Source organism: Catharus ustulatus, chromosome 8, assembly GCF_009819885.2.
Source record: "Catharus ustulatus isolate bCatUst1 chromosome 8, bCatUst1.pri.v2, whole genome shotgun sequence".
NCBI lineage: Eukaryota > Metazoa > Chordata > Aves > Passeriformes > Turdidae > Catharus > Catharus ustulatus.
Genome location: NC_046228.1, coordinates 25,961,863 through 25,989,668, shown reverse-complemented (window position 1 = coordinate 25,989,668; position 27,806 = coordinate 25,961,863). Strand labels below are relative to the sequence as shown.

Here is a 27,806-nt window from a genome sequence, read left to right as displayed (position 1 = left end):
TAAGATACAAAACCTTTTCATAAACCCCAAGCAAAAGTACTTAATACAGTGTTAATTAAATGAATACGCAAATAAATAAAACTCCCTACAATGAAAGAGGGAAAAATGCCAAATACACAAGGTCAATGCTAATTCGATTCAGCAGCTACAAAAAAAAGCACCTAAAACTCAAACACAAGCAATGTACAGGGACTGTGTCATTTCACATAGATCATCTGTAGGTGTATTAAGTCCACCCCTATAAAACAGTTACAGGCTTAGTTACAGGTAGAACTATTGGCTGCACCTTTGGAATATTTAGATAATTAGATTGGGAATAGACTGACAGTATGTCATCATTCCCGTCTTCTAATAAATCTCTTTAACCTTTCCAATCCAGTTGGATTAATCAACAATAAAGTGAAATTTTCAGAGGAAGATGCCTGACTGACACATATTTTAATTTTCTTTACTATGACATGGTTTTGTCTAATGAAGTGTGATTTTCCAGTAAGATTATGATTTCCACAGAGCCATGGTTTAATCTTCATATTCAATCTTAATTCAAAAAGTTTAAATTCCTAATCACTTTGCAGGACCTGATATATACTGAAATAGTAAGGGAACATTTCATTGTATTCCATATACCTTATCACAAAATATTAAGTTGCCTGCTGTCAAATAAATGAAGCAGTTCTCAATAGACACAGAACCTTGCAAACTCAAAGTTATACAAACACTTTTACTTGGTTTTGCTCATAACTCAATACAAGGTAAATGTCCAAACTAACATCAAAGTTGAAAACCAATACTGAACCACAAGACACCTGTAACTACAGTTCTGCAAGACAACTCAGATAATGTCAAAAATTGTCAAAAGTAGTTTTTTTGTTCTCAATATATTTTTAACACCTCTGCAGATTTTCCTTATATACAAACTAAATCACAGAAGATTAATAAAACACATTTGAAAATAATAAGAAAATCCACACCCTAGTCTTTGTATGCTACACTTTTTTGTTCTTTCTCTCCAGAGAGAAAATGTAGTAGTTTAGTGTTTTCAGTGGAGAGAAAAAAAAATAACTGGGAATAAACTCCAACAGTCATTCCTCAAATGTTTTTACAGATTCAGAACAAAAGGCCATGGCATTGTCCCCTGTAGCAGTGCTCACAAAAAAGATGCAAGCCGAATAGAACCTATGTTTTTAATGATTGCAAGCAAACCCTGAATTAAAATGAATCAAGTTGAATTTTGGAGATGATACAAGATGTTTATAGATGCAAACAGTGACTAGCTGCTGAAATTTTAAAAATTATCACCTTTAATGTAAAAAAAAAAATTCCTCACATAGAAAAGAGGTAACCTAATTACTTTTTAAGGCTAGTTTTACCCATAAGCACTAAAAGGACCATTCAAAACTTGATTAGGTAAAAAAATCACTATAAACCTGAGTAACCAGCTGTATTTATATCCCATTTAAAAACAGAAAACTGAAGGCAACGTTATTTGAAAGCACTCGTGATTATTACAAAAGGAGCAGAAACTCAGCTTGATCCAGCTTTTGGGAACAGAAAACCTGGAGTTGCCAGCCTGCTGTGAAGAAGCAATCTGTGCAAACACCTTTGTGAAGGCAGCTGCAGTACACAGACCAAAGGAGTCTGAGGTGCTCCCAAAGTACACAGTAGAAGAAGGGAGATGGGCACCACCAGGGAGCCAGGCTGAGGCAGTGAATTCTCACAGCACGGCTTTTGAAGTGCAGGAGACTCCTCTTCTACCGTCATTAAATCAAGAACACCTTGTCAAGGTCAGCATTTTAAAGTTTTAGATTAAATGTATTCTTTAGAAGTTTTGTTCTGCTTTATTTTAATTACTCTGTTTAATATTAATCAACCTTTGTGTTTTATTTATAAATGGGCATAAGTTGCAATACTTCATTTTCTCCACTTGGACACAATCTCCAGCTTTTCTTTTGTGTTTTGTCCCTCACCTTTCGAATTCAGTACAGTAGCTGTAGGTAACAAGGATGCTGGCAGCTCCTTAGGGCAGCCTTGGACTGCACTCCTAATGTTAAAAATTACAGTAATTTCACACGTATAAGGCGCACCCTTTTGACTAAAATTTTGCTCCAAACCCGGAAGTGCGCCTTATACCCCAGAGCACCTTATATATGGACAAAGTTTGGAAATTTGCCAACCCAGCAGTGCGAGCTGAACCGCATGGGGCAGTGTGGCTCAGCGGGGCGCAGCAGTGTCCTGGTTTGGAGGACAGGTATCTGCTAAGAAAGGCAGGAATCTCTCTTTGAAATGGAGAATACAAACCCCCTCCCTCCAAATTATGATAATTTTGAAATTAAGGGGCTCTAAGGCAAAGATATGGGAATTAGGAATAACAGTTATTTACTAAGGAAATTAAGACAGAAATACAGTACTACAAAGAAACAAACCCCAAACACTGACAAAGTGTCTTGGGTTATAACACAGGATGTGATCAAAGTATCTATTCTATCATTATCTGTTGTGACCAGGTGGGGCAGTGATCCTTATCTCTGTGGGAGATACTCTGCTAATGGGCCATCCATTGAAACCAGTAGGGCATTGTTCTTTATCTTTGCACCTCCCCATCCTTCCTCCAGGGAATTATCTTCTGCTAATGGCCATTGAGTCCCACTGTGGGACTGATAAAATTACTGCATCCCATTGAGAGTTGCTCCAGCCAGGGGGGAGCCCAGCCTTTCCTACCTAAAAACTGCAATTCTGGGACACCAAGTCACCCTCTTTTCCCTGGACTCCAGAGGAAAACTGGACCCTTCTGGACCCCACTGGACCCTTCTAAAAGACCACTGCTTCAACTGAGCCACATCTGTCACTGCAGGAGGACTGTAGCCACCATTTAATGGGACTGCTACCAACACTCTGCCTGACAGGTGTCACCCTGATGGGGTGTCAGGTTGTACTCTGACTTTGTGTCTTAGTTTGGAGGACAGGTGTCTGCTGAGAAAGGAAGGAGCCTCTCTTTGAAATGGAAAATGTAAACCCCCTCTCCCAAAATTATTATAATTTTGAAATCAAGGAGTTCTCAAGCAAAGATATGGGAATTAGGAATAACAGTTCTTTACTAGGGAAATTAAAATAGAAATACAGTACTACAAAGAAAGAAACTCCAAACCCTGACAAAGTCAGAGTACAGCCTGACACCCCGTCAGGCAGGGTGTTGGTAGCAGTTTGATTAAATAGTGGCTACAGTCTTCTTTACAGTGACAGATGTGGTTTAGTTGAAGCAGTGGTCTTGTAGAAGGTGCAGTTTCCTTCCAGAGGTCTAGTAGTGATGTGGAAAAATCTCATTTTCTTCTAGAGTCCAGTAGAGAAAGGGCTACTTGGTGTCCTAGAATTTGAGTTTTTAATCTAAGTAAGAAAGGCTTGACTCTCCCCCCGGCTGGAGCAACTCTCAATGGGATCAAGTAATTTTATCAGTCACACAGTGGGACTCAATATGCCATTAGCAGAAGATAACTGTTACTAATTGGTTACTTTGTTGCACATGGATGCTCACTAAAAAAAAAAGGTGCGCCTTATAGTCCGGTGCACCTTATATATGGCCAAAATTTAGAAATTTGCCAACACCTGGAAGTGTGCCTTATAATAGTGAAATTACTGTACACAAGAATTGGAAAAGTGTTTGGGTTTTGTTTGTTTTGTTTTTAATAATCACATTAAAAGTCACTTTTCAATTAGAGTATTTTCTGGTTTGGAATATTTGTGCAAGTCTAAGCAGGCTGGTGCACAAGGACACTTCCTACAGTTGAGCTGTGCCCAGAGCTCTGGGCTGCAGAGAGCGGGTGCTGCGGCTCAAAGGTCATTCACCAACACTCCAAAGCTATGTCACTAATTGATATTTAAAGCTAATTGATATCCCTGGAGCTGCTGGCTGCTTTCTGCTGGAGACAACTCACATAGCCCATACACAAGTTTCATAAAAGTTACAATCCTGCTGTTATTTTATGTTGCATTCACAAACTCCGCCATGGCTTCATCAAATAGTGATAGAAACAAAACCTAAAAACTGGTTCTAAACGTAACTGCAGAAAGAACAAAATAACAGAAAACACTGTAGAGACTATACACTTTTCCTAACTCCTTATCTAAGAAATATTAAACCCTGTTGTCTCTTGTTTTATTTTACTCCTAACCAAATACTGAAATGACTTTTTCATGTGAAATCGTCCTTCACAGAAGTCTGCTAAATAAGCACTATTGTATTGTGATGTCTAACTCTTCATATTTTTAAGACTAAGTAAAACTTAGACATTCAAAAAACTGAACAAAGCAGCTCCTTTATTTATTTTTAGCCTTTGGATGTCATAACAGTCCCAAATGTTGGTAAGTAACAGAGGGGAATTTCTGTTAAGCATTCAGATGTCCCTGAATTCAGTGCATACTCCTTAAGGTAATTTTTCACTTTTTTAACTGCCATGTGTCCAGGTATTTAATGCAAATGGAGCAGGTGATATTGATTTCTGCTGGAATCTTTTCAACTAACAGGGAATAAAAATATTCTAGGCACTCTTGCTCTTTTTTTTTTTTTTTGCCTTATTATATCAGCAAAGGCTTACACATAATTCCCAAATATATCCAAAAATGGATACATCATTGCCAACCCTCAGTTACCATTGTTTAATCAAACAAACCAGAATTCCATTCGCATTTCAAAGGAAGGCTTCAAGATCACTTATTTATAAATATAGAGATGGTTTCTAAAAAAAATTCAATCTCTAGGACTGTTGAAAAAAATCAGCAGGAAGATTTCAGATATTATTTTATTCCATTTAGGTCTATAACAGTTGTATTCTTGAAGTGAATTTGTATTCTTGTCTCATTAATATATGCCATCATATTTATACCAGTACAGGATGGTTCATTATAGCTGATTTTTTGAGTGATCTCCAAGGTATGATATGGTTACTAGAAATGCTATTTGCTCCTTCAAGGCTACCACTTTCAGTGTTTCCAATACTATGCCCTGATACTGATAAACCTGTAACTGCCAGAGAAAAATGCAGGAAAACAAAGAATGCAAGATTTAAAATATCCTGGGAAACCGCAGCATTTAAGTCAGCTGCACAGATTGCAGCAGCAGCCATTCCCATCCATCACATCTGTCCTGCAGCATCCCAGCCTCAGAAACAGATTTTATTGCTTACACCTTGAACAAAGCAAGTTTCCTAGGCTAGCTTTAATGACACCTACACTCCATGGCCCTCTCGCTGTAAACATCTTCTTCCAGACAGACAACATTAACTCCTGTGGGGAGAAAAATGACCCAGGAGAACAAGAGATGGAAATGCCTTGTGTAAGTCTGGGACTAGCAGACAGGCACCCAAACTCTGCAGCCACAGTCATTAACACAGGTAAGGCAGGTCCTTGGTGCATTTCCACCAAGGAATATTAAGACATGGCTCATTTTAATGCCAGAGTTCGCACACTAAAAGACTTTTTAACATGTTGCACATTTGGACTGCCACTAGGTATTCAGGTTCAGTATCAACACACAAACTGGCTTTTCCTTTACCTTTTTATCCATTTATAACTGATCATTTCCCAGAAAACCATTACTGAGGTACCAAAAAAGCAAGATGTTTATTTTCAATTCCTGGTCTCATTTCTAAATGTACTGAAAAAATAAGCCAGATACAACTGAATTTCTTCTGAAAATACAACTCTAGTTATCAAAAAAAAAAAACCTTCAAGAAATCCCAACATTTTTTTACAATATATTCATGTATCACTACTGCATTCTGTGAAGAAGGCATCATAAAAAGTTAATAGCATACAGGGAGGCAAATTTTGTGTTTGGTGAAGTCAGTGGCAGAATATTTACAATGATTCAGAATAAGCAGGGTTCCCTGAAGTTTCTATAGAGTCATCTAGTGCTTCTCTCCTGCTATCTCAGAATTAGTGTGGTAGCCCTAACTAGAGTCTTGCACAAAAAATGAAACTTACACACAGAACAGTTTAGATGTGATTTTGTCTATTCACTTACTGAACCTTAAAAAAATTGAACCTAAAATTTTTATTCGTGTGCTTTCAGGAGTGTAAAGTTTAGGAAAGGCATTTCCCAGGTTACTGCTTCCCCTATTCCCTCTCCAGTTCAAAACACAAAACGCAAAGATCACAGTACAAGAGTGATTTCCTGGAAACAGCAAGGACAAAAGAAAGGGAACAGTAACAGCATCAATACTGATAACCAAATGTGCAATGAGAGGGAGGTTTACACAGCAAATGTTCACCAAGCCTGAGACAACGACAAACAAGGAGGTTCAGATGCTCTGGCCACCAAGATTCCCCTCACTGGATAATACCTTCTTCCTTCTCGGATGTGAGAGTCCCTTTCCTGCCCCTGCCAAATAAGACCTGGGCAGAAGAAGAAGATACTAAGTACCAGGAAGATATTCATTAAGGTAGAAAGAAGGGAAAACATAAATATTTAGTGTTTATTTTGATTTAGCCTCAGCTGATGGTAGCTCTTTAAGTTGTTGATATTTGCAAAGAAATCATTCTAGATATTGCCATTTTTAATGCCAAGCAGAGATCTTGCTTTGTCAGTGCTACCTGAACAATAGCTGGCATTAGGCATGGAATAATAAAATCTAAAATTCCTGTAAGAAATCATGAGAATTAACAAAAAACAAAAAAGAAAACTTCATGTTTTTAAAATAACAGACTTCTTGTTCTGAACTTACTTGAACTCTTTTGCATATATTTATGTATTATTAAAACCAAAAGCTTAGTTAAAAAATAGGAAAAGTATTTTTTTGCATTTAGAGAGGCACTTTTATATAAACAAGCAATAGATTTCTGGATGCCAATTATTCAAGAAGCTATCCCTTAGCCATATTTTGTGCCAGAGAAAATTTTATTTAATCCATTAACACTTTCAAAGCTTTGATTGTATCATGATATAAAACAAAGTTGTGCTACAGATATGGGACTTTTTGGAGATTTTCTATTATCCTTCAGGTTCAAATTAATATATTGGTATAATTGAGCAACAAAATGAAAGAGCCAATGCACCAAAAACAATGTCATTTACAGGTGTTGGCTTCCCAGTCAGACTGGGGGAAGCTGAAGTTATCAGAAATAGCCCCAGTGCATTTCTGAGGATTACATAAGAAAGCTCATGTGGCATTAACTCATCCAGCACATCACTGAAACATTTCTCTCAGTATACACCAGCACAAACAGACTGCTCTTCTTCCATCACACCAGAGCACAGCATCACATGCACCACTGCAGAGACAACACAGAACACTTCCAGAAGAAGATATTACAGTCATCTCTCCAAAAATCACACATGCTCCCTTGTCAGCAACTCCTAAATTAATTCTTTAAGTATGACCTTGTTGTTCATATTTTCTAAATGTTTTTGCAGTTTGAAATCACTATACACAAGTACTAATACATATCTTGAAAAACATATGGAAGCATTTTCAAGCTACTAGTGCGTTATTACCAAATATCATGTGTTATTTACTTGATGCAAAAAACTTTGAAATATAAAATTATCCCTTTACTTTCATGACTTAAAAAAAAAGCCTAACTAATCAAGCATTAGTTCTTAAAATAATGTAAAAATTACACCTGCCTAGTGCTTTGTCACAACAAACTCAAAAGTAGAAAAAGAAATAATTCTAGTATCACTTTGAAATGCAATATCTGATCACATCTGTCAGAACTGAAATAGTGAACCCTAAACACCACTGAAATTCATCTCTGTATGGGCAATTTGCACATCAGAGCCTGCATTCTCCGTGCTGCCCAAACTGAAACCAGGGAAAGCTGAACAAATGGGAAATGACTCAGGAGAGAGCCCTGTGAGACACAAAGGGCCAGAAGTTCTGTATCTAGGAGCCAAAGAAGCAGAGTGACTCTAAAGACTCTGAAAGGTTTTAGTGTTCAAAGTGAAGAATGACTCTGAAATTGAGTTGTGACAGTTCTGATGGGCTCTCTAGGTGCAGAGTGCTTTTGTCAATCAAATGTATTCAGTTATCCTTCAGTAGGGCTCAATAATTGATCTAGAAGCTCATAGAGGAAATCAGTGAAAAGGCAGAATATCAGGGATTGTGGCAGACGTGGGTCCATCACCCACACCAGGGTTTCTCTGTGCTTTGACATCTCTGGAGACACCAAAAGCCCTTGAGACTGGATGGCACCACTGCACCAAAAAGAGGAACCCTCTTGGGGATGTGAAAATAGCTCTAGGAAATAATCTCCAATAGATGGAGAAACTGAAACATCGTTAAATTAAGTGACTTCAGAGCATCAAAGCAAAATAGTAAATTCATTTTCAATATAAAATAAAATACAGACTTCAAGAGGTGCAAACAAAACTTAGGAGGGCCATCCCAAATCAGAAAATTCTGTACAGGTTAAAAGATGCCAGAAAAAAGCTGAGGTAGCACACACCTGTGGTATCTACAATCATCAGTACTCTGAAAAACAAAAACAAACAAACAAAAAATCCCTCATGTGAAATCTAGTGAATCAAATCAAGAAGAAAATAAAAACAAACTAAATTACCTAAATAATTCAGTACAGCTACAACAAGAGTATAAAAGTGGTGTTACAATTATTGCTACATATAGTAAAAAAACCCATCAAGTCCTCTAAATCTTTTTATTTCTTGTATCACAGTTGTGTTCTTTCTCCCTCTGCCAGTGAAATATTGTGTGGGGGTGGGAGTTTAGATGCAAGTCCCAGAGGAGAGCAAGGGAATGACAGAAACCTTAGATCTGGAAGGCAAATATTTCTGTTTAGAACATACAGGGACTGCAGCTTGCCCAGCTCTTCTTTAAGAAAGAAATGCTAGAATTGATAAAGTCTCATCACTAATGGCAGCTGCAGCAACATTTCTTATAGACCTGTAACAATCTATATCTGCACATCTTTCCATCCTTTACTATGGTATAGGGAAGTTCTTCTGGAGCATTGTATGATTTTTATACATTCTCATGGTAAGCAGCAGCAAAGGGAAAACAGAGGCTATGACTTACAGTGCTGACAAGGGTGGGCTGCCCCAGCCTGATCTGTGCTCTCAGGTTTGCAGTTCTTCTGGATCATTTACCATTTCCTAAAAGTTGTACAGGAACTAGCCAGCACTGTGTTTTCAACATTTAATAAATCATTTCTTGTAGCAACTGTTAAGGTACTGTAGGCTCAAAGAGAATGGAATAAAAGAATTCTTCCAGTTATATGGGAAAACACTTAATGGTTTAATGTAAAAAAACTAATTATCAAGAAGATATGAGTAGGTTGTTTGATGCTCTTTCTCCAAGGAACTGAAATAGGTCAAACAATACATTAACTAGAAACAAGGGAAATAAGAAAAGCTATTTTAACTCTAAGCTTCTGCTTATTTCCAAGGCATGCAATCTGTAATTTATTCATTACTTCATTTATAATGCTGACATCTTTGGTGTGTGGACATGCAGAGTCAGGCAATGAAACACTGACATCACTTTCCATATTTCCTTTCACAAAGAAACCCATATATTCTAAATTTTGATTTTTTAAAATCTAATTTCCTCACTTTTATTCAGTCTTCCAGAACAGAAAGGGGATGAGCACAAGAAGGTAAAGTGTCTTTGCAACAGTTCCCTCATTGTGCACTGCCCTGTCCTTGTGTGTGGATTACCTCACAGGATTTCTCTTACTTTCTCATGTAAGGAGAACAATTTTCCATTTCTTTTTGATGTGGCACCGTCAGAAGTTCACACACTTACTGACACTTGTCTTTACTACCAGCGCACAACAAAAACTGCTCAGCTTTATTGGCCCTCATTTTCCAATGCCAGTAAATCACATATAGCTTTTTAATCTATGCACACACTGGTTCAGCACAGCCAAGAGTCAGTCAACTGTGTAAGGAAGAGTTGAATGATGAGGTTCTTGGTGGGCGACTACAGCTTCAGAAATCAGACTGGAGTCAACAATGCCCAAGTTGGGCTGAGTTTGACCAGAGATGTCGAAGGTATGTCTAATATCCCAACATCTCTATAAATATTCCACAGAATAATACAAACATGATTTTTTTCTAGTTCATTAATCCTTGGCCTTTGACTCGCATTCAAACCACAATTAGTTGCATCCGCCTCTGATCTTCAATTTAACACACAACTCTGAGTTCAACAAATCTAAGTCATTGGCCATGAAGTGAAACAGATTTTTCTGCTAAATTCCCTGCAATCGAGACTATTATGTTGGTACAAAAGTTTAAAAATTGAAACTTCTTGGCTGGTTGCTTATTATTAAAGAATACACAACCTTAGTGCAATAAACCAGTATACGTATTCTTGTTAATGGTAAGGCAAGGAGCAGAGGGAAGAGAAGACACAGTTTGGGACTACAGGGAAAGACTTTCATGAAGACAGAGTACAACGCACTCTGAAATTTCTCTTGGGACCATTGCCAGTACAAGCAATATTCTGCTGGTTCCTGTTTTTCACCTCAGTCTCCACAATCCACAACACTGTAAAGTTGCATTTGGAAGCACATAAGTACTCCTCCATCCAATGTGCTCTACAGATCTAATTTTATAACCTGTCACCATGCTCACCCTGAGTGAAGTACCACAAGGTCTTACAAGTTATCAGCTAAGTGCTTGATTATTGAGTTTCAGGAGATGTAATTATTAGTTAAAATCAGCATTTCCAATTTCAGTGCATTTAATTCATTAATTCTAGTGTTAAATTAAAAGTTAATATGCAATTTCTTTCTATGGTAGAGGTGGTTTAGAGCATGGCTCACTGGCAGGTAAGGAAAACATGGACATACCTCTTTTCTATAATGCTACTAAGAAGATTATGAAGCACCAGAAACTTAATTAACACCAAAGCTAGCCACCAGGAAGTCTAACCTATCTGCCTTCCACATTTAATAATCTCTACAGCATTTATATCCTTCCAAAACCATCAGGAGAGTACATGTAATTCAGTCTTTCAATAGTGACAGCAAGTTAGTAAATGAGTAAGTTACAGTCCCTCTTCTCTATGTCATTCAAGTTCTTCCAGCTCCTTCTGAGACCTGAGCACCAGAAGCACACAAAGCACTCAAGCCTTAGCATCTGCATTTATTCAGTGACTTCTAAAAAATCCAAACACCCCACCCCACTGCTTTTCCAGTGATTCCCTCCTTGTGGCATACCCGGAGCCTACAGCATTGCACACACACATCAAGGCAAAATCAGCACTGGCTGCTGCTGAGTTCCGGTCACCACCAGCCACAGAACTTATCTTTGACTGCCAGGCACCTGTGGGCTGACACAGTGGCACCCTGAGGTGCCTCTCAGCAGCAATTCCAGCAATTCACAGCTTTTTGGGGCTGTGGTTACTTCTGGACATCGTAGCATTCATCCTTAATCATTGAGTGACTGAAGCATTACTGCAGGAAAGCAGAGTGCTGTGCAGCAAACACACTCTGTTCTTTTCAGTAGAATCCACTTGTTTTGGTGGGAGTTATGATTTTTTGGTTTTATATAACTGAATCAGCCTGTACAGTGCATCATTCAGCAAAACAGTTGTGAAGGCTATGATTAGAAACATTCCAGTAATTACTTACTCCAATGAAAATGATGAAGAACAAATACGTCCCTGAGAACTAAGACTATTTGGAATTTTAAAGTTCTCAAAAACACCCAGGTGAATTTTCTACTCATTAATAACTAAACAAACTTCTTAGGTCTTATGCTTTGCCTTCCCACTTTTAAACTTTTTTAGGAACATTACTATATATTCTTTTAAATTCAAGCTTACAAAAAACCAAACCAACCAAAGTAATGCAGAAAATCCTACCAACCCTCTAGTTTTATTTACCTGAGAAAGCAGTGTAATTGAGAGAAAAATAAATTCAATGGTCAGTTTTCCCCTCCAATGCTGCACAAACTCACAAAACACAAGGTCTGCAGGGTGGGTTTCTAGTAGTGTAAATTTAATGCTACACAAACCTCAATCTTCCTTCACACTTCAAGTTATAAGAACAGCACGACAGAACAAAGCCACCACTACTTGAATGTCAAAAAGGATAAAGGCAATGTTAAAATAGCATCAACAAATTTGCACTGTGGCAACATTTTATGACATTCGCTATTTTCCCCTATTTTGCATTAGGAAAGGAGAAGAATGAAACATCTCTTTTTCTTCTTGCTCTGATAAGCATTTAGATGCATTCTCACCCTTCAGTCCTCCCCACTCCACAATTAATTGATTAAAGCACAATTGTAACATTCATCTTGTAATAAAATTAGCCTTGAAATAGAAAACAGAAATATTCCTTAGCTTTCCTATACTCCTAAATCAAATCCACATTAACCTAAGTTATCTACCAGTGTTAGCTAGCAGAGAACATGACATTTCCCATAGTGAAGTTGCATCCTTACTCCATTACTTAGATTAATCCAGTATAGAATTGAAGCTGAAACATCTCCTACCTTTACCCACGAGAAATTTGGGCAAAGTCACGAGCACTCTGTGCCTCACCGTACCGGCGGGATGGCCGCAGAGCAGAGAGCTTTGCAGTGCTAAACAAAACAGCTTGAGGTTCAACAAATCAGCAGTGTTGGCATCTGATATAGCTCAAGTAAGGGGGAGGAGAGTCACTGCGAGATGTCACTGACAACTTCATTTCCACTTCTGTGCAAATTAAATGTAGGCTGGGGCACAGAAATGGAACATAATTAGACATAAAAAGTAGGACTGCAGGCTGTGGTTGACTGAAGATACTGGTACAGGAAAGAAAAAGTCAATTAAACCAGTAGTTGAACTCACAAACTGCAGCATTAATAATCCTAATAGAACTACAAAACAACAACCACAAAAGTCCAGTTCTGGAAATGCAACACTGAGCACCTCCAATGGTAGCCTAATTCCATTGTAAAATCTTTCCATTGGAAAATGCATCATATACACTGCTCTAGTGCCACCACATTGGAGAAAAACATAGATATAAGCCACAGATGTAATCACTGAAATATGAGAATACAATACGAGCAATTAACAACTGGGTGAGAGAAGATTACAGGAGAACTACATTATCCTTTTTGATGGCTTCTAATTTTTAAAGCTGTTGTATACAACAACTGAATAACTATTCTAACTTAGACCGCTTACACATCTTTCAACCTGCTAACCAGAATAATAAGCACAGAATTTCCCAATCATTATTGTGTTAGGCCACTTTTAATGACATTTTATAACTAGTAGGAGATTTATTGTCTACTCAAAAGCTGCCCACTAGGCAGCAAACTTATCACTACTGCAGCTGCCTCTGAATTTGTCATATTACAAAGCTGACTCAGACAGCAATTTCGTGCCAGAAGATCTTTGGCAGCAGCAGCAAAAATCCTAGTAATATCCTCTGGAAAGCACAACTGCTACTCTTGGAAGGGTGGAAAAGACCAAGAAAAAAAATCAGCTGATAAATCAGATAAGCTAGTTTCAAAATGCTCCAGTAATCGTTGTCAGAAGTTCACAGGAGATGAACCTTGACACTCACCAATTCTTCTAACAGCATCTCGTTTCAGGTTTGTGGAAAGAAGTGCAGGCAGAAATACTCTTTACAGTATTTTGCTCCCTCTTCTTCCAATGAATGGTTAACATTTGACTTTGTTTCTCCAGTCACATTGCTTTTTAAATTATTCTCATGTAATGTTGCCCAGGTCACACCAATATGTATATATATACTTAAATATGTGAGGCTTTTAATAATGGATCAAAGTGGATCAAACAGTGGTTCTTGACACAAATAGTTCATTCAGTTTATCCAGGTTAAAATTCAGTGTTAACTGGGAGAGCCAAGACACAACTGTCTGCTCACATTGAGATATATTTGCTCCTCAGCCATTCCTAAGAAAACATAATTTCCTTTACAATCTACCCCACTGTTCTCCTAAGAAAATCTTCCCAGAGCAAAGACTGCTTAATCAGTGCAAGTTCTGACCAAGGATACCAGGAATGGAAGTGGAATGAAGGCCTGAGGAAAAAAAAAAAAAAAAAAAATCAAAGGGAGACTACATTAATCAAACAGGTACTAAAACATAATTTCTCCAAATATAAATGACAAAGTTAGCAGGTTGTAAAAGGGTAAAAAATACAAGGCATGAGAAGGAAAGTATAAAAGACAACTAACCAAAAAAAATAAAAAACCCAAAAAAACCCAAAAGCTGGAAATTCAGGATGTCAAGAAAGTAGAAGAAAAACCTGCTCGCACAAACAGCTAACAGGTCCCTTCAGGAAAACCACTGAGAATTACAAAAAACCACCTAATATCTATCTCTAAGACTGCAGTGTACATAGCTGAGATGTAACTTGGATGAACTCAAGGCTGAAGAAGAATCACTCATTAGTGGGGTACTTAAAGTCCATAAATAGCAGATAGATAGTTAATAATCCAGCATTTTTTTACATATTACATCTATTTATTTCACAAATCAGTTGAGACTTTTAATTAATCTGCTTTAATCCAGGGTATAAGCATACCACTGCTTCTTCTCCAATTAGAGCAATATTAAATCAAGTTACTAACATCACTTCTTAAAAAGGGGAAACTCAGCATCCAACCAAACATCTAAGTCTGGTTTGGAAACACTCATTCAGATGGAAATTACAAGGTAGTTCATTTCGAAACTGGGATTTTTAATTTTCTTTTGCTTTTAAAGGGTTATTTTTGCATTGCTTCAGCTTTCAATTTGTTTTTTGCCAAAAGTAAATTTAGATTGACTGCTCTAAAAAGCAGTGGAAAATGTGTGATGGTTTGTGCCTAATTAAAACCTGAGCAAAGGCATGGAAAACTTGGGGGCAGGGGAAAGCACACAATCAGAAGTTCTCCACCACGCAGAGAAAGTGGAAATCTTTGGCTTCAGTCATGGTTGGGCTGAATTAACCATCTTTTGCACACAGAAAAGTTTCATAAACGAAAAGGTTATTTTAACAGATCCCATGCCAGCCCCCTTGAATAGGCACTGGCACACATAAGAAAGACACACACCCACATCTAGGAGGAGAGAGTCAGAATTTCTTTCCTTGAAGCTGATCTCATTTTTGCTGCAACAGCCTCTGTGGGGCACTGGAGGCTGGAGTGAGCTAGAACAAGCTAGAACAATTTTCAGACTATCTATTTTGCATAAGCAATAAGGTTGGCATCTGGTGCCTCCAAAAATAAATACAATTTTAAAAATTAAAAAAAACCCCAGTCCTGAGATGGTAGAATTAATGCTTCACATCCTTTTGGCAGCTTGTATCTCTCTGTTTGCCAGCTACTCTATTTTCTTGCTATTTTCTCCAGTTGAGTATGCTTCATGGTTATTCAGAAGATTTATGTATTTTCTTATGCTACTGCCTTAGTAATGTCAAACATGCAAGATGATACTTTCTGCTAGCTAATTCTCTTCCCACTAGATGACAAGGACTTCAAAGACAGAACTAACATCTTGACTCTTTATCATCCAACTTCCCACTGGCGCGCTCGCTGCACGCAGGGTTTGTTTGAGGCGGCAACTTGATAGCAAAGCAAGACACAGAGCACATCAGTTCTGCTCATCTTGTCGGTGCAGATGAGCTGTTGGAGCTCAGCAGCAAACAAAGGCAGCAGCACACCCTGCCACACACTTAATCATAAGGCTGGCAGGCTTATCTCTGAGCACACACAAGATATGGATGTTGCTGAAAATCTCAGTGTGTTTTCATGGTGTATCAAAGTTCAAATCAGAAGGAAATGGCTTTTGAGTACTAACATCTATACCACACCTGAACTGACTATTGGAAATGAAGAACAGAATCACCAAAAGCCAGTGTGGAAGCAAATCACACCTTCAGATGTCCACTATGGCTGGATAAAGTCTCAGCTGCTATCAGACAAGCTGTTCCACAAACCATGGCTACTTAGATCAATATCTGAACAGTGCTAATATTTGGGATGTTTCAAGAAACACATGTCCACAAATCCATGTATTGTATCCCTAATTATCATAACATGGTCAATTAGTGCTGCTAATGATTGTTTCAGAAAATAAATAGGTCACTGATGCTGCATTTTTCCATGCCAACAGAACTGCAGATGCATCTTTGGATGAGGAACTTCACCTCACGCATTCCAGAGCCTGCAGTGCCCTTCCACGTGCAGCAGTGCGGTGTGGTGGTGTTCTGGTGATTTTGCCAGGCTCTCATTTCATCACAGCATTATCAAACAGATGAGAGAGGCAAGTGAACAACCAGGCAAACAGCTGAGAGCTTGCTCATTTATAGAACTCTGGCTGAAATTCAGCCTTCCAACAGCTGCAGCCATGTTCATGACATTTTGAAAAAAACTGAACTTCACTCCTATGAAGATTTTGCTTTTGTGTGCAAGTTTTTGCTGCCCTATTTTAGGATTCAGGAAGGATTGAAAACTTCACATCTCTCTCTCCGGTAAAGCTTAATTGTTAATGAATTGCAATTAAGAACTGAAGCCCCACCCTCTGTCCACCTCCACAGAAGTTGTAACTCCAGCAACCAGCTCTTTTATTCCCTTCCCTCCCCCTTCAGCACTGGAGGCAGAATGTACAGAGTGGGACCCTCCCATCTCTTCACAGAATTAGATGAATACACTGGGAGCACATCAGGAAGCAATTTAGATTACAGCATTATTTCAAAAGCTGTGTACTTTGAACATTCCTTGAAATGCCAGAAGAAATCTGAGCATCTGTAATTTTTTCAGCTTTCATATCTGGGACACATTTTACATAGGGAAAACTTCCAAGGGCTGAGGGTTTAGTGTTCTGATCTATCCTAAAAATCACAGTATAGTAAAAACCAGGACAGAATCTGCCCTAAAACCAAGAACAGTTAGAAGCCTCACTTTGTAGATGCTAATATTCTCCATATTGCTGTGAGCTATATTTGATATTATTTGTCTAGCATCAGAGCTATGCAGAGTACTTCACAAAATGCAGGAAATGGAGATTTATACCTAGGAAATTTGTCTCTTGAGTTTTAAGAAAAAAAACACACCATGTAAAGGGTCACAAACTAGACAACTACTAAGGTAACCTTCCTCTCCAATTGTTATTCAAGTTTCCTTACAGATGGCTTTCAAGAAAGGCTTTATGGCTGAAAAATTAGATATGCAGTCATTGCAAATATCTAGGCTTTTAGTAATTATGACATAGCAATGATTTTGAGAAAAATAACATCACTAAAACAAACTACAACTTCCGCCCATGCCTCTTTATTTTTTTCCTACAGACCCACAAAAGGACTTAAAAACTTCTCCTCCTCAGCTTTTAATTCCACTGTTTCCATACTGCTTTGATCTGGGCTTGTTGACAGACACGCACTTCCCAATCCCATCCTGAACTGGGTGTCTAATTTTGCAGATACACTTCATTGCTTTACCTTCATTACTGAGTTGCATCCTCTTATAATTATGGTGTACAGGAGTGTGAACACACACAAACATTGCTGAGTTGCACCAGGACAGGGGCCAGAGCTAATAAAATGCACGTGAAACAAATGCAGACTGGTGCATGCTCCAATCTGTGTCTGATTTTGTTTGTGGAACCAGGCAGGTGCCACCAGGGATAACTTTTGACAACTATGTGCAGGATTTGTGCTTGATAAAATGACATCATTAATTTGCTAATCTCATCACCCACCTGGTTTTCAATCAGAATGCAGTGGTGTACATGTATGCATGCATGTGGCTACACAGAGACACTCTGGCTTGCTTGTTTATAAATCTATCAGTTGTTTGGTGTAAGATTTATGGGGTGGTTTGCTGGTAAACAACTTTGGCATCTCATTTCACTTATCTGGGGACAGGCTATAACATGAAAAAGACTAAGAAATTATTCTGTGCTTCAGCAAGTATCTTAAAACTCTAACACAGAACAGCTGCCTGCCCCTGGAGCTCTGGGTACTTCTGGCAACATTGGGGTTTCAACAACTAGAAGTTCACTTGGACAGAGGTGTTAGAGGAAGCAGTAGAGACACTTTGTTATTTTCAAACCCAGCAATAAACATGGGATGTTAAATGCTTCAGCACATTAGCAACTGATATTAAATCTTTTTAATGCTAGGAAACATTTTAAGATCCACTGTCCATCACAGAATATTCTGTGTTTATTTACTATGATCTAAAGTATCATATTCAAGCAATGTTTATAAAATACTGTTGATCGCAGTTAAGATTTTCTACTTGTTCCAGTTTAGACAGAGGATGCAAATCTCCTCTAGGTTAGCACTACAGAAAGTTTTATTCCCCTTGATGCAAGTTTCATTAGATATTCAGTGAGGAAAAAGCATCTTGAATAAATCTCTGTATCACAGCAGCCCTTTGGCCTCATTGGCTGATACACTAAAGGACTATCAAAGGAAAAGAAAACAGAAAGAAAAATCCCTCTATTCAACCCAAGTCTATTTAGAAAAGTATGAATATAAACACCATCATTTTTTTCTGCCATCTTCACTTTGCCCCAGTTCTATGGAAAGCCTTCAAAATGGTAAAGACAGAATATGATCTTTTAGCACATCTTTTACAGCGGCTTCTGTCTCTCCAAACTCAAAATTAAACTTCTGCCATCCCAAAGGCATAGCAAAGAGCAGGGGTGGAGGAGAGGAAAGTGCAGCCTATTTTTGAAGAGCAGTTTTCCAAAGCATGCTCTTTGCTCAAACAGGATCACCTTTGAACAGGCACAGCACTGACAGTGGCTTCCAGCAACCTCCAGCACAACCAATACGAAATCACAACAAAAGTAGTTCTCTGGGGCTTTTTTCCCTTTTTTTCAAGAAAGTACACAGAGACAAACCTTGTCCTGAAAAAAAAAGTAATCTAAAACAAAATAAAAAGAAAAGGATCATTGTTAGCCTTTAACAGAAATACAAGTAAGGCACAGAGAACCCAAGTGATGCACTGGATGGGACACACACTGTTTACAGCAGAGCCAGGAAATAAACTGAGTCTGCGAGAACCGTTCTACATCCACTGTCTCAAAGTTAATTTTCATTTTGACCAAAGTTGTCACAAATGAGGATGTGTACCCAAAACACCAGACTTAGATGTAGTTAGCAGCTTATAAAGTGCAAACTAATGAATCACCTATTTCTCATTCTAAATCACAAAGTCACAGAATCCAAGTTGGAAGGGACATTGGGAGGTTAGCTAGTCCAGCATCCTTCTCAAAGCTGGGTCAAACACTGAATTTAGATTCAGTTGCTCAAGGCTTTGTGTTGAGAAGCCTAGAAAACCTCCAAGGACCTGTGTCTTCAATATGAAATTTAAATGAAATATGTCAAGGAGAAAATATCCTGAAGAGATATCCTATCACTCACCTTTTGAGGAAAGCAAGCATGATAATTCTGATCATAAATAATGCTATTTCATATTACCTCTTTAAAATACTCGACCTGGCTTAAGCGTGCAGCAAGTGAGGACAAAAAGGCAACACAGAACTTCAAATTATAAATTCAACCTGTCTTCAGGTCTGACTTCTTTTAAAATTCAAACTTAATGTAATGACAACCTGAGTTTAAAATACAAAAACAACCACACATCCTCCAAGAAAAAGGTTCAAACCAAAGTGCTCTTCGACAGAGACAGATGCTGTGTGTAAGTGTGCACATGAGCACCTCTTGTCCCATTATGCCCCAAAACCACTTTAGGATACTCATACAACATAAGGGTTTCCAACCATTTTGTTTGGAAGCATCTGGAAAAGCAACTACCAAAATAATTACCAGGGTACAGAGTACTGTACGGAAGTTACTATGACAAAATAGTTTATTTAACTCAAAATACTTTAAGCCTACTTATGCTCATTTAATGTAATAAAGATTATGTACGCTGACATTTTGTGAGGCAATGTCTTTTTACTACAAGACCTGCATCCATATTCTTTCTTCCCTTCTATTAAAAAAAAAAAAAGTATTTTAAGAAACTTATTTTCCAAGAAGTACTGTCTTGAAATAACTCACTCTAATGGTGGTGGACTGTAAATCTTAAAACAAATGACACATTTATTTCTGACAACATTCTCTAGCAATCATTGTCATTTATGTCTTTTAAAGAGCACACGACATTGCCTGTGTAAACATTATTTTTTTCCTCTGATTGGTTTCAATAAAGTAATTTTTTTCCAGGCAGAACATTTGAATTACCATGCATTGAAAAGCAGAATGTCTTATAACATCTGGTTTGAATTTGTGAAGTACCTTATTGTTCATGCACTTTCAGCTGTGTGGAATAAAATTGTGTTGATGAAGCAGTAAATATTTTTTTATGGAACACAATGAAAGATGAGTTCTGAGAACAGTCCACTGTTAATTACAGTGGTACAGGTACTCTGCCAAATATTTACTTCAAAAATAGTCAACAAACCAAGCTAACAAAGCAGAATAGACACATGCACAGTGACACATGGGGTTCAAGCAAGAACTCAGAATCCTGCTGCATACATCAGGCTTTTTAGTTACCATCTGCAACAGGAACATCACCTTGCCTTTTTGGCTTCTATCAGTCCAGCCTTTAGGCACCTGAAATGAAATCTATCCCTGATTTCTCTGGACATGCACTGGAAGGTGTGCTGACTTGCTCTGCCCTCTACTGAGGTCCCAGCCTACAGAGTTGCAGAACAGCTCTGTCAAACCCCTGGGTAAGAAATTCTTTGTCATTCAGTAATAGCAAAGCAAAGCAACCAATGTAGCCACTTGCCCACACACTTCACCCTCTAGCTCAAGATAAAAATAATAAATTTAATCAGAAGATATGCTACAAGGTTATATGATAACAAAAGAGATGGGGCGGGGAGGGGACAAACACAAAACAAGAAAGCCTCAGATTCTTAAATGTTTTTCAGCAAACAAAAGAGGAATATTTTCTTGCTTCTTCTCTTAACCAGCTGGCATGCTATCTTCTCCAGACAATGCAGATGCCTTGGTTTTCTTTTTTGTGTCTCTCAATTATCTATCTTCACATTCAGCACATCATAGAGATCAGAATCTCTCCCAGACTCTGTCCTCACTGCCGAGCTTTCTAAGACTGCTGCTCATCAGTATAGTCTTGATTTCAATTGCTGATTCATCAGTATGTGCTTAGCTCGAGGTGTCCAGAAATGACACTTTGTTACATAGAGCAATTAACTTCATTCAGTCCGGGAAAGCTTAGAATTCAATGTTTAATAAAGCATCACACCTACAGATAGGTTACCTGCATGAACAGGACTGCTGATTTCACATGCCTAAAAGCTGGACTTCAGCAACAGCAGGCTAGTGTTTCTGCATCCTCTGCTGGCATGGATTACAGAGGCTGTCAGCCCCTCCCAACCCATAGCACAAGCCCCCTGACTGTCCCCTCAAATTAAGGGGCACAATACTTGGAGAATTACCCACCATCTGAAAAGCATTCACATGGAAAGCTGCTGAACTGCACATCTGAAACAGAGGTTATTATTTAGGAACTTAGGTCTGCACATGTTCATTTAAATGTTCCCATCTTAAAAATAAAACCACATGACATTCTATTCCAATGCATCTGTAGAGTCAGTGATTCATCTAATCACTTGGCTCTTGTGAAGTCTGATTTACTGAGTCTCTCCAAGTAGAAGTACCTCTTAAATTGTTTTAGTGAATTATTTCATGGCAGTTACATGAGGATTAGTTGAAACTTTTGTTTCCGTTCAAAGGTAGAGCACCTGAAAGTTTATTTGTGTTAGGCCATGACCTAACTTTCATTGATCCACCATCAGCACTGAAATCTGAACCCTGAAAGGTCTCTGGGTTTGGTGAACAGAGTGTTAATATTGGCTTTCAGAGGAAGGGAAGAAGAAAAATCTATAGCACTGCTCCTAAATATAGCTAGCTAGTTCCTGACCTAACATTCTGCCTTTGAATGACCAATGTTCAGGGAAATTTTTAAACAACCAAAGCACAACTAAGTCATATAAGTATTCATATTTAGATTGCATTTACTGCTTTGATACTGTCACCTCATCATCAATTTGGTGCCTGTGGATTTAGGCATTCAGGGCTTGTAAGTTTGCAGCATCTCCACGCAGACCATTCACAGGTTTGAAGACTCAGGGGAAGACTGGAACAGATTAAACTGTTCCAGGGCTGGGTCCAGCCTACAGACTGCCTCTGCCTGCTCCCACTAGAGTGAGTTCTAAACTAATTAGCACATGAGCTGCTGGCAACTTCTGCTCTCAGAAGCACGAATCTCTGGTCAGCTAAGTGTGAAACTACTCACTCAGTTCTCAGGTTACTGCAGGCTGTGATGAGCTGCTGTGGTTAAAAGCAAGCTGTAATGCCAACCAGTTGAATTCATTCTTGTTCTCATGTGCCCTAAGAAGATGGCAGGACTGATTTCAACCAGCATTTTTAGATGCAGGCTGTTTACCTGACATACCTACAATTTCTAATGACAACCCAGCATTTTAGCATGCAGCTCTCTTTCCCTTCTCATCAAGAGTTTTAATGTAAAAAAGATTTAAAAGAGCAGGGACTGTGCAAGGTTTGTGATTTATTCAAGGTTGCAGAGTGAGAAGCACAGTTATTTCATGTAACACCCAGCGTGTACTAGGTTACACATGTAACCTAGTGGGGTTAAGATCCCACATTTCAGCATGATATCCAGTCATGAATTTTGTTCTTTATGTTTGGTTATTGTCCTAGGTTACAATGCAAAGATATGCCCAAAGGTATGTATTCTATCACCATCTCCTGAAACCAGTTGGGCCAGTGTTCCTTATCTTTGTGGGAGATATCTTCTGTTAATGGGCCATCTGTTAAAACCAGGTGGGGGAGTGTTCGTTACCTTTTCCATGACCCACCCTTCTTCTGTTAATGGGCCATTGAGTACCACTGCATGACTGATAAAATTACAGGGGGAGGAGCCAAGCCTTTCCTACCTAGATAAATACTGAGATTTGGAACACCAAGGCAGCCCTTACCTGTGGGTTTTCAGAGGACAAGAGCTACCAGACCTTTCTACAGGATCACTACTTCAACAGGACCACTTCATCTGGACTGCTACCACCACCCTAACTAGCAGGGTGTCAGGTTGTATTCTGACTCTTTTGCATTATTATATGTTTTTTATTCTTCTCTTTTTTCCTATTAAACGGTATCTCTGATTTGGAGTCTCTCACTGAGAGGAAAAGACCCATAACACTAGGGAGAAAAAAACAAAAAAGTGAAATTGGCCCTGGAAATACACTTCAAAGCTTCTCAGCCTGTCCCAGTCTTCAAGGCTATATATTCTCCAAGACTCTTCCCATGATGCAAAGGAGTTGTTTGCCTTAATGGTAAATTAATGTCAAGGCATCAGAATAAAATGTATTGTGTCAAGTCATTCAAACTAGGGTTTAATTGGCAAGTAAATAGTAGGACCTGTCCTTATTTTAATGGAACAATGATATAATTGAGCTCTTTCAACTTCACATTCCTAAACAACTATGGTTTCTTCCAGTAATAACAGAATTTTTAAGCAAATTATTTTTAAAACCCACTTTTCCAGAAATTTAATTATTTCTCATGAAATAAAAACAATAAACTGAAACAAACCAACATTTAATGAAGTGTCAGACAATTGTATCAATCAGTCCATAATAGAAGTGCATGTTTGCAGACAAGTGATACTCAGTTCAAACTTGCTGGTTTAGCATAATATCCTAACAAAATACTGTGTCAAAAATCACTGAGTTGTTTGGATTTTTTGCAGAGCTGATGTTTTGGAACAATTTTTGTACTTGGTTTCATATTTGAGCAATCCAAATAAACTATCAGTCATCCTATGAATGGAACACTTAAAAGCATTATGCAAAAACAACCTAGCCCATGAACACCAAGCAGCAACCCAGAAAACATTTTCTGAAATCTACAATGACAATTGACATTTATGTCAACAGTTGACAATAATAACAGTTCCAAGTCAGTCAATGTACAAAGGTAGGTTTTGGAAAGCACCCCAGGATACCTAAACTTTATTTCCACTACTCAAAATACTTTTATTTCTTTTCCTTTTGAAAAGCCTGGACCAAGTCTTTGTTACTGGCGAGTGATTAAGAAGTCAATTTCTCTCACTGCACATGACCGAACTTTCAAATTTTTTGATACAGGTTAAATTAGGAACCTTGAAGTGAGAAGTCCCATGAAATCCAGACATCATCTATAGCCTTAAATGCCCATTTAGGAACATAGAACAGGCACTCTGATAATTCTATACCTCTTAAATACATATATAATCACATGAGGACTCTCACTGACTTAATTCTGAACCCACATCTGAAGGCTTCTTCACATGAATAAGATCCAAATAAATGTATAAGTCCGTAAATTAATTCAGCAGAAAGTCTAACTGAGATAGACATTGCATTATTCAAATAACTTCATTAGTAACTAAGATTCACTGTTCGCATCCCTTAACTCAACTGAAGTTAGGTATAAATCAGCTAGGAAAGAAGCATTAAGGAAAAGCTGGCCCCTCTTTTGTCTTAAAAAGCTTTTTATACAAAAGCAAATTGATAAGAGAAGAGTCCTGGCTTCCTGATGTGTACTACCACCACCAAAAATAAATAAATCAAGAAATTGCTGAAGACTTATGTAAAAAAAAAAAAAAAAAAAATCTGACTCTACTATTTACTCAAAAAAACTTTAGTGGCTGGACATATATTTTGTAATATTTAACTAGAGGCTTAGGAAGAAGACAAGGTAAAAGATGGGTTAAAGAAACTACAAACCCATTTTCAAAGGAATTATTAATTTCTTTCCTAGAGTTTTTCTACTTGTAAAATCAAAAACTTGATTTACTTCTATTTACTACTTAGTTTTAAGCCACTCTGTCCCCAGATTTTACTACTTCACTGGGCTACTCAAAATATATTTGATCACTGCTAAATTTGCCTGTTTGCAAAATACTCATTTTACAGCCTGCTTCTCCTCCACAGGACCTGCACCTCTTCACTCAGTATCTCCCTCCATCAGAAGCATTCACTCCACAATTTCACATTTGCTGTGCAGCTCAGTGTCCCTGGCTTTCCCTCCGTGCTTTCAAGGAGATAAACTTGCAGGCACTGACTGCCCTTTCCTGCTGAGAGCTGGTTAAAATAGACCATTTCTTGTCTTTTGTTACAAAAGCCTAGCCTCAGTGATCCACACACACTGACACCACTACTCAGCTCTGCTTGTTTGGGAGCACAGCCAAACAGCTGAAGAGGCAGAAAGAAAAACCCACAAACCATCAGCGCGTGCAAAACCCAGCAGCTATTTATTGCTCAGCAGCACAGGTTGTTCTAACACCAGGGCAATCCTCCTGCACACAGGTCTTCACTCAAGTACTGATGCAGAGCTTGCCTCTTTCTTTCAGGGGACTTCCTAAACCCTGCAGAAAAGCTCCCTGAGGGAGCAGAGCCATTGCCTCTCCAGCTCCTGTGCCCATTTCCCAGCACTCCCAGAACAATGGACAAGGATGCAATAGCAGGAGTCTCATGAGAAAGGTCACATACAAATGCTCAATAGGTAATAAAAACACAACTATAGGGGTGGAAAAAAAAAAGCCTAAACTAATTCCTTTGACTCAGCTTCTCCACATAATCTACGGACAGGAAAGGAATCTGATTGTTAATAGAAGTTGTTAAGAGTCACACTGAACATATAATGCAATCTGTGAAAATAAACTGATAGCTACAGCTCTGTTTTGCCCCAAAAGCTAATGCCATAAAATTGCAGTTGTGACTCTGACTTTTGAGACCAAATCATGAATGTTAGGAAGTCCAAACTCCTGCCTAAATAGGGGCAGCTTTGAACTTCAACATGTTGCTCAGGAATTTGCTTGAGCACATCTCAAACTTTTAGTGAGCAAGATTCCACAACCTCCTTGACAACCTGTTCCAATGCTTAGTTACCTTCAGAGTAAAGTTACTTTCCTTCTATTCCAGCATAGCCTGCTAACATTTCTGACCAGCATATCTTGTTCTGCTGTGCACATCTGCCAGAGGTTAGTCCATCACACACAGAGAACTCATCTGTCCTCACTGATTTTCATCAGATCTCTGTTGGCCCATTCCTTCAGCCAGACTAGGTCCCAGTGAACAACAGTGACAAAGGTAATTCCAAAGGACACAGGTAACAGAATAAATATGATATAGAGAAGAATCTATACAACTTCTGAACACTTTGGGGTTTGGGGCAGTATTGTTGGGATTTTTTTCAACCTTCCCAAAAGTTTGCAGTAAGTTTTTTCCGTTTAGCCCTCATCACAGCAATAATGTCTGGATAGAGCATCTAAAATAAGCATGTGTGTGGCACAGCTACTTGACAATAACACTGCTGCTAGTTAACTGAATTAAACAACCAACAAAACAACCACGACCAATAAAACCCAAAAAACAAACAAACAAAAAACCAACCACAACAACAAAAAAGCAGCAAAAAAAATAGCTTTCAAAATTTATGCCTATTTACTTTCCAAAAAGCACACAATGAAAACTTAGAAACACTTTTAAATACACACATTTTGGCAATTAAAGGGATACTCTCTTTCACTTATTTTCTAATCTATTCTCTTCAGCTGAGGTCCTTATTAATTAATTTTAGCAATTAAAAAATCCATTAGCAAACTATTTTTTTTCACTTAGTTTGAAGAAATTCAAGTCCAAACATATTTTTAAATACTCCTCAAAGTATATTTTTCAGATGCTAGTGTGTATACATGTTTACCTATATTTTCACTTCTATCATACATAGAAGCTACATTATTTATTTACTTTTGTACTATTTATGGAGTATACAAATGAAACTGCATGGAAATGGGAAAAAAAACCCAAGGCATTTCTTCGTAACTTTGGCCTCTTCCCATGCCAGTCTATACACACAGGGATATTATAAAAAAATAATTTAAAATAACTTTCAAGTCAATGGAAATTTTGTATACAAAATTGTGTGTTTTTCTTCTTAGCATTACAAAATTAACAGATCAGATGTAATTTCATTTTCATCTGCAACACTATACTTGTTTTTAATACATTCAGAAAACTTTAAACCTGTTAATGTTTCTCTGTAAGTAATAGTCCTTACTCCATTTAGTTTTTTCTAATGTAATTCCCTGTATTTGTTTCTTCCAGTTTTATAATGGATAGGCATATCTCCTCTGAACACTTAACAATAACATAAATTCACATGCAGCAAGAAAACCTATTTCAAAAAAAGCTACATACGGTCTACTTAAAGAAACAATGATTTATTACTCAGTAGAATAACTGGAGATATTTCAGAGGATATTTATTATCATGCATTTGCTGTGAGTGCTCTTGTAGCTGTGGAACAGCAGAGCCTGCATGATGGCAGTGGCTTGCTGAGTCCTGCTGGGAGGACTCACTGAGCTCCCTGGAATGGGTTTCCCTTTCTCCCTTCACACACACTGAACTTTCAGTGAAAGGAATGGTATAATAAGAACAAAGCAGTCTGGAGAACATCAGAGAAGGATCTCTGAGACAGATGGCAGAGAGCCATGCTGCAACCAGAATGTCTTTAAGGAAAAATGAACAAAGTGAGACAGTAGTTAAAAAGGAAGAGATACTCCTGTCCTTCAGTAGCTGATCTTTAATTATTAGACACACAGTCATTTATTGCTGGATGAGATTTATAGGCTTGTACTGTGTAGTTAGCTCTCCTGTAACTGGAGCTACAGTCCAGGAGTAACCTCTAGGACAGCAAAGCAGCTTCTTCAAAGAGTGTGGTTCCTGCTGTCTACACACACATACACTTACAACTTTTCTTCAACAAGAAGTGGGAAGCAGAGACAGCTGCCCCCAC

The 27,806-nt window shown here is 38.2% G+C and overlaps 1 protein-coding gene across 3 annotated transcripts in view; it reads right to left on the bottom strand.

Annotated features, from left to right (window-relative positions):
• The window catches only part of NRG3 (neuregulin 3), a 394,566-nt gene that overhangs the window by 249,218 nt on the left and 117,542 nt on the right, over nt 1-27,806 (bottom strand). The gene's annotated exons all lie outside the window — the stretch shown is intronic.